At 45.2% G+C, this 10,988-nt stretch overlaps 1 long non-coding RNA gene across 1 annotated transcript in view; it reads right to left on the bottom strand.

The window, feature by feature from the left end:
- Positions 1-2,577: 2,577 nt before the first annotated feature.
- LOC144805908 (uncharacterized) overlaps positions 2,578-10,988 on the bottom strand; it is a 35,055-nt gene continuing 26,644 nt past the window's right edge. Inside the window, exon 3 of the long non-coding RNA XR_013605625.1 lies at positions 2,578-2,952. This is a non-coding gene — a long non-coding RNA (uncharacterized LOC144805908). The remainder of the gene's footprint in view (positions 2,953-10,988) is intronic.

Here is a 10,988-nt window from a genome sequence, read left to right as displayed (position 1 = left end):
CAGATACTCAAATTGTGGATTCTGTTGCAATTAAAAATATTTCCAGGCCTGAAATTTCTTTGGATGTTGCATGCGGGCAGCCTAAGTTATCCTGCAAGAGTTTCTTGATGAATTCTATTGCAACTACAATATGTGCTCTCTCATGTAAAGTCAGGTTGTTAGAAGCTTTTCTGCAAACTCAAGATACACCTTACTTTTCACCTGGTGTGGATGTATTTCTCATGTTTAGTGAGATCTCTTTTCTGAGTATAACGTTTCTGGCTTTCCCCTCCTGTATATGGCTTTAGTCCAGTGTGAATTCTCTCATGTGAAATGACATTGTATTCAAGACTGAACCTTATCTACAATTCAGAACACACATAAGGCTTTCTTCCCCCGTGTGAGTTCGCTCAAGTCAAGTGAGAAGTAATTTGTAACCAAAACATTGCTTGCATTTCGAGCACTCATAAGGTTTTTCCCCAGAGTGGGATCTCTCATGAAGCATAACACTGTCTTTCAGATTCAACCTTTTATGGCATAAGGATTTTCTCTAGCGTGGAGTTTCTCATGGTGAGATAGTGTTTTTCTCTGCAGCTTTTCTGGCATTCAGAACACTAATAAGGTTTTCCATCAGTATGGAGTCGCTTATGGTTAGTGAGGCTGTGCCTATCAAATAGGAATTTCTGGCATTCACAGAAATTGGTAATGTTTTTCCCCTGTGTGCGACTGCTCATGTAGAGTGAGATTGAGTTTATAATTGATGATTTTCTGGCATTCGGAGAACTGAATTATTTTGATGGTGTGTTTTCTTATGGCGCTAGTAACCATCTCTACCTCTGAATCTTTTCTGACATTTAGAGCACTGATAATTTTATTCACCAGTGTGGATTCTCACATGTTCAGTGAGATGAGATTTTTGGCTGAAACATTTTTGGCATTCGGAGCACTGATAAGGTTTTTCCCCAGTGTGGGTTCTTATATGCTGAGTGAGACGGCTTTTTACACTGAAACATATGTGGCATTCGGAGCACTGATAAGGTTTTTCCCCAGTGTGGATTTTTATATGCTGAGTGAGACTGCTTTTTTGAATGAAACATATCTGGCATTCAGAGCACTGATAAGGTTTTTCCCCAGTGTGGATTTTTATATGCTTAGTGAGACTGCTTTTTACACTGAAACATATCTGGCATTCGGAGCACTGATAAGGTTTTTCCCCAGTGTGGATTCTTATATGCACAGTGAGATGGCTTTTTTGACTGAAACATTTGTGGCATTCAGAGCACTGATAAGGTTTTTCCCCAGTGTGGATTCTTATATGCTGAGTGAGATCCCTTTTTTGCCTGACACATATCAGGCATTCAGAGCACTGATAAGGTTTTTCCCCAGTGTGGATTTTTATATGCTCAGTGAGATTGCTTTTTTGACGGAAACATTTGTGGCATTCAGAGCACTGATAAGGTTTTTCCCCAGTGTGGGTTCTTATATGCTGAGTGAGACTGCTTTTTTCACTGAAACATGTGTCGCATTCAGTGCACTGATAACGTTTTACCCAAGTGTGGGTCCTTGTATGTTTAGTGAGTCTTTTTTTGTCACTGAAACATTTCTGGCATTCAGAGCACTGAAAAGGTTTTTCCCCAGTGTGGATTCTCATATGCTCAGTGAGATAAGATTTACGCCTGAAACTTTTTTGGCATACTTTGCACTGAGAGTGGTTTTCCCCTGTGTGCATTCTGTCAAATTCTGTGAGATATGATTTATGGCTGTATCTTTTTGTGCACAGGTAACTTTTTTTCCTAACTTCGGTTATTTTGCCCTCAATTTTAGAGTCGGGCTTGTTTAGATAATGTTCAGCACTTATCTCTAAAAGAAATTGTGTGTAATCTTCTCAACACTTGAATTGAGCAAAAAATGTCGGGAAGCAGTCCTGTAACACCTGTTGAAATCTTTCTAACAGATAATAGTCTTTAGGTAATAGCCTCTCCGGCAGCAACTTAATTTGTGACTGAAGTTTTTCTCAAATCTATTTGTATAGGTTCTTAGCAATGCAGTAATAAGGTGTTAGTCTGATATTTAATGATTAAACTGATAAGTACCTTTTTGCACTGGTGTAATGGCAGTAACTGAGGGCTTTAGAACGTGCAGAGTACTATTGTGGATCATTAGTCGCAGAACATCAGTTCCTTCTACCCTTTCTATGTTTGGTGTAAGGTTAAGGTTTGTAGTTCTGAGGATGAGGATTTATTTACATTAGATATAGCGCAACAGTGCTCCTTTAATCCATTTTTATATTTAACAGTTTTACATATGACTCCTGCACAACAGATAATGTTGAGGCGATTTACATAGAATTACAGAACAGTACACAATAAAAAGGAAACAATCTGAGATGGTCATTAACACAATAAAATGGTGAATTTTTAAGGTTTTCGCAAGAAAGAGCAGAGTGGGTCGAGGTCCCGAGGCAGATAGTCTCAAACTTGCGTAACTGGTTAAAAACGGTTGTTGAACAAAGGTGATTTTTCAATCTTTTGGTTGTTAACGTGTCAGCTTCGGAGTCTTCTTTCAGCGTCTTTTCTTTGATGGTATCCAGAAGAAACCTTTAGTTGTAACTTTCTTTTATGTAGTGTGTGCTTCCTCTCTAAAATTACATGATGCTTTAGATGAACGTTATTCTGTCATGCTGAGGCAATTTGTCTTTCTGATAATATTTCAGATGAGGATGCTGAAGCGGTCTTTCTACATTATTTCTGATGCTGTGTGCACAGATATGGCTTTGCTCTGGGTTAATGAAATGCAAAATTAAAGACTTCACTTACAGGTATAGTACTTTCCTCGCCACACTTAGATTTTTGGAAATTGTTTAAACGTAGAATGCTGGATGTTCTTCAGTTTTTCAAAATAATCCTTCTTATGGCACTGACATCCAGTTGCTTAGTGCTAAATCTTGCTTTCTTCGTCCGTAATTTCAATCACCTATAGTATTAAAATTAAATAGTTAATACATGTACATTTCCAAAAATATAATTTACAAGCCAAATCAATGCAGAATTTTGAATATGCTGAGCTGTTTTTCAGACAGAGCAGAGTGCAGAATGGTAGCATGAGAGTACTTGGATGTAGGAGTGAGGTTTTGTAGAATTTTCAACATTTTATTAAGCTCACAAAGGATACATGTACCCTATGGAGTTGCAACATCGAATCCCAAAGGCAGATTTGAAAGTCATATGGACTGGCACCAAACAGATATTAAAAAACTATATTCTATTAATTAATTTGTAATGCAGATTTCAGGGAAGGGAATGACTCCTCCACGGACAACAGGCGTTTTCCCCTGCCCTGAGTTACCACCTACTTGTATCTGGTTTCCTGACTTTTGAGTTTTGGCCTCTGCCTCAAGCAAATCTATTGTGTGCTGCGAGGACTATGCCTAGACCAGGGGTCTCCAACCTTTTGTGTAGTCAGAGCTACTTCTGGCCAGTGAAAATCGTCGTGAGCTACTGAACCCGAAGCAACTCGCGCATTTTTCCGAGAGACCCCCCCCACGCCCAGTTTCATTGACTTTGAGCCTAATTTCATCAGAGCCCATACTGTGCATTTCTGCCCTCCGTTTCACTCGTTTTTTGTGCCTTTCTGCCCTCTGTTTCACTCGTTTTCCCCTTGTTTTTTGTGGCTTCTCAACTCTGTTTCACTTGTGCACTTCTGCACTCTGTTTCACTCGTTTTTTGTGCCCTTCTGCCCTGTTTCACTTGTTTTTTGTGCCCTTCTGCCCTCTGTACCCTCGATTTTGTGGCCTTCTGCTCTCTGTTTCACTCGTTTTCCCCTTGTTTTTTGTGCCCTTCTGCCCTCTGTTTCACTCGTTTTCCCCTTGTTTTTTGTGCCCTTCTGCCCTCTGTTTCCCTCGTTTTTTGTGCCTTTCTGCCCTATGTTCCACCCGTTTTCCCCTTGTTTTTGTGGCCTTCTGCCCTCTGTTTCACTCGTTTTCCCCTTGTTTTTTGTGCCCTTCTGCCCTCTGTTTCACTCGTTTTCCCCTTGTTTTTTGTGCCCTTCTGCCCTCTGTTTCCCTCGTTTTTTGTGCCTTTCTGCCCTCTGTTCCACCCGTTTTCCCCTTGTTTTTGTGCCCTTCTGCTCTCTGTTTCACTCGTTTTCCCCTTGTTTTTCGTGCCCTTCTGCCCTGTTTCCCTTGTTTTCTGTGGCCTTCCGCTCTCTGTTTCACTCATTTTCCACTTGTTTTGTGCCCTTCTGCCCTCTGTTTCCCTCGTTTTTCGTGCCCTTCTGCCTCTGTTTCCCTCGTTTTTTGAGGCCTTCTGCCCTCTGTTTCACTCGTTTTCCCCTTGTTTTTTGTGCCCTTCTGCCCTCTGTTCCCCTCGTTTTTTGTGCCGTTCTGCCCCGTTTCCCCCGTTTTTCGTGCCCTTCTGCCCTCTTGTTTCCCTCGTTTTTTGTGGCCTTCTGCCCTCTGTTGCACTCGTTTTCCCCTTGTTTTCCGTGCCCTTCTGCCTTCTGTTTCCCTCTTTTTATGTGGCCTTCTGCCCTGTTTCACTCCTTTTCCCCTTGTTTTTTGTGCCCTTCTGCCCTCTGTTTCCCTCGTTTTTGTGGCCATCTGCCCTGTTTCACTCGTTTTCCCCTTGTTTTTCGTGCCTTTCTGCCCTCTGTTTCCCTTGTTTTTGTGACCTTCTGCTCTCTGTTTCACTCGTTTTCCCCTTGTTTTGTGCCCTTTTGCCCTCTGGTTCCCTCGTTTTTTGTTTGTGCCCTTCTGCACTCTGTTTCCCTCATTTTTCGTGCCCTTCTGCCCTCTGTTTCCCTCGTGTTTCGTGCCCTTCTGCCCTCTGTTTCCCTCGTTTTTTGTGCCTTTCTGCCCTCTGTTCCACCCGTTTTCCCCTTGTTTTTGTGGCCTTCTGCCCTCTGTTTCACTCGTTTTCCCCTTGTTTTTTGTGCCCTTCTGCCATGTTTCCCTTATTTTCTGTGGCCTTCTGCTGCTCTCTGTTTCACTCATTTTCCCCTTGTTTTGTGCCCTTCTGCCCTCTGTTTCCCTCGTTTTTCGTGCCCTTCTGCCCTCCGTTTCCCTCGTTTTTTGTGGCCTTCTGCCCTCTGTTTCACTCGTTTTCCCCTTGTTTTTCGTGCCCTTCTGCCCTCTGTTTCCCTTGTTTTTTGTGGCCTTCTGCTCTCTGTTTCACTGTTTTTTTTTGGCCTTCTGCTCTCTGTTTCACTCGTTTTCCCCTTGTTTTTTGTGCCCTTCTGCCTTCTGTTTCACTCGTTTTCCCCTTGTTTTTTGTGCCCTTCTGCCCTCTGTTTCCCTTGTTTTTTGTGCCTTTCTGCCCTCTGTTCCACCCGTTTTCCCCATGTTTTTGTGCCCTTCTGCCCTGTTTCACTCGTTTTCCCCTTGTTTTTTGTGCCCTTCTGCCCTCTGTTTCCCTCGTTTTTTGTGCCTTTCTGCCCTCTGTTCCACCCGTTTTCACCTTGTTTTTGTGCCCTTCTGCCCTCTGTTTCCCTCGTTTTTTGTGGCCTTCTGCTCTGTTTCACTTGTTTTTTTGGCCTTCTGCTCTCTGTTTCACTCGTTTCCCCCTTGTTTTTTGTGCCCTTCTGCCCTCTGTTTCACTTGTTTTCCCCTTGTTTTTTGTGCCCTTCTGCCCTCTGTTTCCCTCGTTTTTTGTGCCTTTCTGCCCTCTGTTCCACCCGTTTTCCCCTTGTTTTTGTGCCCTTCTGCCCTCTGTTTCACTCGTTTTCCCCTTGTTTTTTGTGCCGTTCTGCCCTCTATTTCCCTAGTTTTTTGTGCCTTTCTGCCCTCTGTTCCACCCATTTTCCCCTTGTTTTTGAGCCCTTTTGCCCTCTGTTTCACTTGTTTTCCTTTTTGTTTTTCGTGCCCTTCTGCCCTGTTTCCCTTGTTTTCTGTGGCCTTCTGCTCTCTGTTTCACTCGTTTTCCACTTGTTTTGTGCCCTTCTGCCCTCTGTTTCCCTCGTTTTTCGTGCCCTTCTGCCCTCTGTTTCACTTGTTTTCCCATTGTTTTTTGTGCCCTTCTGCCCTCTGTTTCCCTTGTTTTTTGTGGCCTTCTGCTCTCTGTTTCACTTGTTTTTTTTGGCCTTCTGCTCTCTGTTTCACTCGTTTCCCCCTTGTTTTTTGTGCCCTTCTGCCCTGTTTCACTCGTTTTCCCCTTGTTTTTTGTGCCCTTCTGCCCTCTGTTTCCCTTGTTTTTTGTGCCTTTCTGCCCTCTGTTCCACCCGTTTTCCCCTTGTTTTTGTGCCCTTCTGCCCTGTTTCACTCGTTTTCCCCTTGTTTTTTGTGCCGTTCTGCCCTCTGTTTCCCTAGTTTTTTGTGCTTTTCTGCCCTCTGTTCCACCCATTTTCCCCTTGTTTTCTGTGGCCTTCTGCTCTCTGTTTCACTCGTTTTCCACTTGTTTTGTGCCCTTCTGCCCTCTGTTTCCCTAGTTTTTAGTGCCCTTCTGCCTCTGTTTTCCTCGTTTTTTGAGGCCTTCTGCCCTCTGTTTCACTCGTTTTCCCCTTGTTTTTTGTGCCCTTCTGCCCTCTGTTTCCCTCTTTTTTTGTGCCCTTCTGCCCCGTTTCCCCCGTTTTTCGTGCCCTTCTGCCCTCTTGTTTCCCTCGTTTTTTGTGGCCTTCTGTCCTCTGTTGCACTCGTTTTCGCCTTGTTTTCCGTGCCCTTCTGCCTTCTGTTTCCCTCGTTTTTTGTGCCTTTCTGCCCTCTGTTCCACCCGTTTTCCCCTTGTTTTTGTGGCCTTCTGCCCTCTGTTTCACTCGTTTTCCCCTTGTTTTTTGTTCCCTTCTGCCATGTTTCCCTTATTTTCTGTGGCCTTCTGCTCTCTGTTTCACTCATTTTCCCCTTGTTTTGTGCCCTTCTGCCCTCTGTTTCCCTCGTTTTTCATGCCCTTCTGCCCTCTGTTTCCCTCGTTTTTTGTGGCCTTCTGCCCTCTGTTTCACTCGTTTTCCCCTTGTTTTTCGTGCCCTTCTGCCCTCTGTTTCCCTTGTTTTTTGTGGCCTTCTGCTCTCTGTTTCACTGTTTTTTTTTGGCCTTCTGCTCTCTGTTTCACTCGTTTCCCCTTGTTTTTTGTGCCCTTCTGCCCTCTGTTTCACTCGTTTTCCCCTTGTTTTTTGTGCCCTTCTGCCCTCTGTTTCCCTTGTTTTTTGTGCCTTTCTGCCCTCTGTTCCACCCGTTTTCCCCATGTTTTTGTGCCCTTCTGCCCTGTTTCACTCGTTTTCCCCTTGTTTTTTGTGCCCTTCTGCCCTCTGTTTCCCTCGTTTTTTGTGCCTTTCTGCCCTCTGTTCCACCCGTTTTCACCTTGTTTTTGTGCCCTTCTGCCCTCTGTTTCCCTCGTTTTTTGTGGCCTTCTGCTCTGTTTCACTTGTTTTTTTGGCCTTCTGCTCTCTGTTTCACTTGTTTCCCCCTTGTTTTTTGTGCCCTTCTGCCCTCTGTTTCACTTGTTTTCCCCTTGTTTTTTGTGCCCTTCTGCCCTCTGTTTCCCTCGTTTTTTGTGCCTTTCTGCCCTCTGTTCCACCCATTTTCCCCTTGTTTTTGTGCCCTTCTGCCCTCTGTTTCACTCGTTTTCCCCTTGTTTTTTGTTCCCTTCTGCCATGTTTCCCTTATTTTCTGTGGCCTTCTGCTCTCTGTTTCACTCATTTTCCCCTTGTTTTGTGCCCTTCTGCCCTCTGTTTCCCTTGTTTTTCATGCCCTTCTGCCCTCTGTTTCCCTCGTTTTTTGTGGCCTTCTGCCCTCTGTTTCACTCGTTTTCCCCTTGTTTTTCGTGCCCTTCTGCCCTCTGTTTCCCTTGTTTTTTGTGGCCTTCTGCTCTCTGTTTCACTGTTTTTTTTGGCCTTCTGCTCTCTGTTTCACTCGTTTTCCCCTTGTTTTTTGTGCCCTTCTGCCCTCTGTTTCACTCGTTTTCCCCTTGTTTTTTGTGCCCTTCTGCCCTCTGTTTCCCTTGTTTTTTGTGCCTTTCTGCCCTCTGTTCCACCCGTTTTCCCCATGTTTTTGTGCCCTTCTGCCCTGTTTCACTCGTTTTCCCCTTGTTTTTTGTGCCCTTCTGCCCTCTGTTTCCCTCGTTTTTTGTGCCTTTCTGCCCTCTGTTCCACCCGTTTTCACCTTGTTTTTGTGCCCTTCTGCCCTCTGTTTCCCTCGTTTTTTGTGGCCTTCTGCTCTGTTTCACTTGTTTTTTTGGCCTTCTGCTCTCTGTTTCACTCGTTTCCCCCTTGTTTTTTGTGCCCTTCTGCCCTCTGTTTCACTTGTTTTCCCCTTGTTTTTTGTGCCCTTCTGCCCTCTGTTTCCCTCGTTTTTTGTGCCTTTCTGCCCTCTGTTCCACCCGTTTTCCCCTTGTTTTTGTGCCCTTCTGCCCTCTGTTTCACTCGTTTTCCCCTTGTTTTTTGTGCCGTTCTGCCCTCTATTTCCCTAGTTTTTTGTGCCTTTCTGCCCTCTGTTCCACCCATTTTCCCCTTGTTTTTGTGCCCTTTTGCCCTCTGTTTCACTAGTTTTCCCCTTGTTTTTCGTGCCCTTCTGCCCTGTTTCCCTTGTTTTCTGTGGCCTTCTGCTCTCTGTTTCACTCGTTTTCCACTTGTTTTGTGCCCTTCTGCCCTCTGTTTCCCTCGTTTTTCGTGCCCTTCTGCCCTCTGTTTCACTTGTTTTCCCATTGTTTTTTGTGCCCTTCTGCCCTCTGTTTCCCTCGTTTTTCGTGCCCTTCTGCCCTCTGTTTCACTTGTTTTCCCATTGTTTTTCGTGCCCTTCTGCCCTGTTTCCCTTGTTTTCTGTGGCCTTCTGCTCTCTGTTTCACTCGTTTTCCACTTGTTTTGTGCCCTTCTGCCCTCTGTTTCCCTCGTTTTTCGTGCCCTTCTGCCCTCTGTTTCACTCATTTTCCCCTTGTTTTGTGCCCTTCTGCCCTCTGTTTCCCTCGTTTTTCATGCCCTTCTGCCCTCTGTTTCCCTCGTTTTTTGTGGCCTTCTGCTCTCTGTTTCACTGTTTTTTTTTGGCCTTCTGCTCTCTGTTTCACTCGTTTTCCCCTTGTTTTTTGTGCCCTTCTGCCCTCTGTTTCACTCGTTTTCCCCTTGTTTTTTGTGCCCTTCTGCCCTCTGTTTCCCTTGTTTTTTGTGCCTTTCTGCCCTCTGTTCCACCCGTTTTCCCCATGTTTTTGTGCCCTTCTGCCCTGTTTCACTCGTTTTCCCCTTGTTTTTAGTGCCCTTCTGCCCTCTGTTTCCCTCGTTTTTTGTGCCTTTCTGCCCTCTGTTCCACCCGTTTTCACCTTGTTTTTGTGCCCTTCTGCCCTCTGTTTCCCTCGTTTTTTGTGGCCTTCTGCTCTGTTTCACTTGTTTTTTTGGCCTTCTGCTCTCTGTTTCACTTGTTTCCCCCTTGTTTTTTGTGCCCTTCTGCCCTCTGTTTCACTTGTTTTCCCCTTGTTTTTTGTGCCCTTCTGCCCTCTGTTTCCCTCGTTTTTTGTGCCTTTCTGCCCTCTGTTCCACCCGTTTTCCCCTTGTTTTTGTGCCCTTCTGCCCTCTGTTTCACTCGTTTTCCCCTTGTTTTTTGTTCCCTTCTGCCATGTTTCCCTTATTTTCTGTGGCCTTCTGCTCTCTGTTTCACTCATTTTCCCCTTGTTTTGTGCCCTTCTGCCCTCTGTTTCCCTCGTTTTTCATGCCCTTCTGCCCTCTGTTTCCCTCGTTTTTTGTGGCCTTCTGCCCTCTGTTTCACTCGTTTTCCCCTTGTTTTTCGTGCCCTTCTGCCCTCTGTTTCCCTTGTTTTTTGTGGCCTTCTGCTCTCTGTTTCACTGTTTTTTTTTTGGCCTTCTGCTCTCTGTTTCACTCGTTTTCCCCTTGTTTTTTGTGCCCTTCTGCCCTCTGTTTCACTCGTTTTCCCCTTGTTTTTTGTGCCCTTCTGCCCTCTGTTTCCCTTGTTTTTTGTGCCTTTCTGCCCTCTGTTCCACCCGTTTTCCCCATGTTTTTGTGCCCTTCTGCCCTGTTTCACTCGTTTTCCCCTTGTTTTTGTGCCCTTCTGCCCTCTGTTTCCCTCATTTTTTGTGCCTTTCTGCCCTCTGTTCCACCCGTTTTCACCTTGTTTTTGTGCCCTTCTGCCCTCTGTTTCCCTCGTTTTTTGTGGCCTTCTGCTCTGTTTCACTTGTTTTTTTGGCCTTCTGCTCTCTGTTTCACTCGTTTCCCCCTTGTTTTTTGTGCCCTTCTGCCCTCTGTTTCACTTGTTTTCCCCTTGTTTTTTGTGCCCTTCTGCCCTCTGTTTCCCTCGTTTTTTGTGCCTTTCTGCCCTCTGTTCCACCCGTTTTCCCCTTGTTTTTGTGCCCTTCTGCCCTCTGTTTTCACTCGTTTTCCCCTTGTTTTTTGTGCCGTTCTGCCCTCTATTTCCCTATTTTTTGTGCCTTTCTGCCCTCTGTTCCACCCATTTTCCCCTTGTTTTTGTGCCCTTTTGCCCTCTGTTTCACTAGTTTTCCCCTTGTTTTTCGTGCCCTTCTGCCCTGTTTCCCTTGTTTTCTGTGGCCTTCTGCTCTCTGTTTCACTCGTTTTCCACTTGTTTTGTGCCCTTCTGCCCTCTGTTTCCCTCGTTTTTCGTGCCCTTCTGCCCTCTGTTTCACTTGTTTTCCCATTGTTGTTTGTGCCCTTCTGCCCTCTGTTTCCCTCGTTTTTTGTGGCCTTCTGCTCTCTGTTTCACTTGTTTTTTTGGCCTTCTGCTCTGTTTCACTCGTTTCCCCCTTGTTTTTTGTGCCCTTCTGCCCTCTGTTTCACTCGTTTTCCCCTTGTTTTTGTGCCCTTCTGCCCTCTGTTTCCTTGTTTTTTGTGCCTTTCTGCCCTCTGTTTCACCCGTTTTCCCCTTGTTTTTGTGTCCTTCTGCCCTGTTTCACTCGTTTTCCCCTTGTTTTTTGTGCCGTTCTGCCCTCTGTTTCCCTAGTTTTTTGTGCTTTTCTGCCCTCTGTTCCACCCATTTTCCCCTTGTTTTTGTGCCCTTCTGCCCTCTGTTTCACTCGTTTTCCCCTTGTTTTTCGTGCTCTTCTGCCCTGTTTCCCTTGTTTTCTGTGGCC

The sequence above is a fragment of the Lissotriton helveticus genome (assembly GCF_964261635.1).
Source record: "Lissotriton helveticus chromosome 1_1 unlocalized genomic scaffold, aLisHel1.1 SUPER_1_unloc_32, whole genome shotgun sequence".
In the NCBI taxonomy this organism is placed as follows: Eukaryota; Metazoa; Chordata; class Amphibia; order Caudata; family Salamandridae; genus Lissotriton; species Lissotriton helveticus.
The sequence above is the reverse complement of the archived record's forward strand: the minus strand, read 5'-3'. Positions and strand labels throughout refer to the sequence as shown.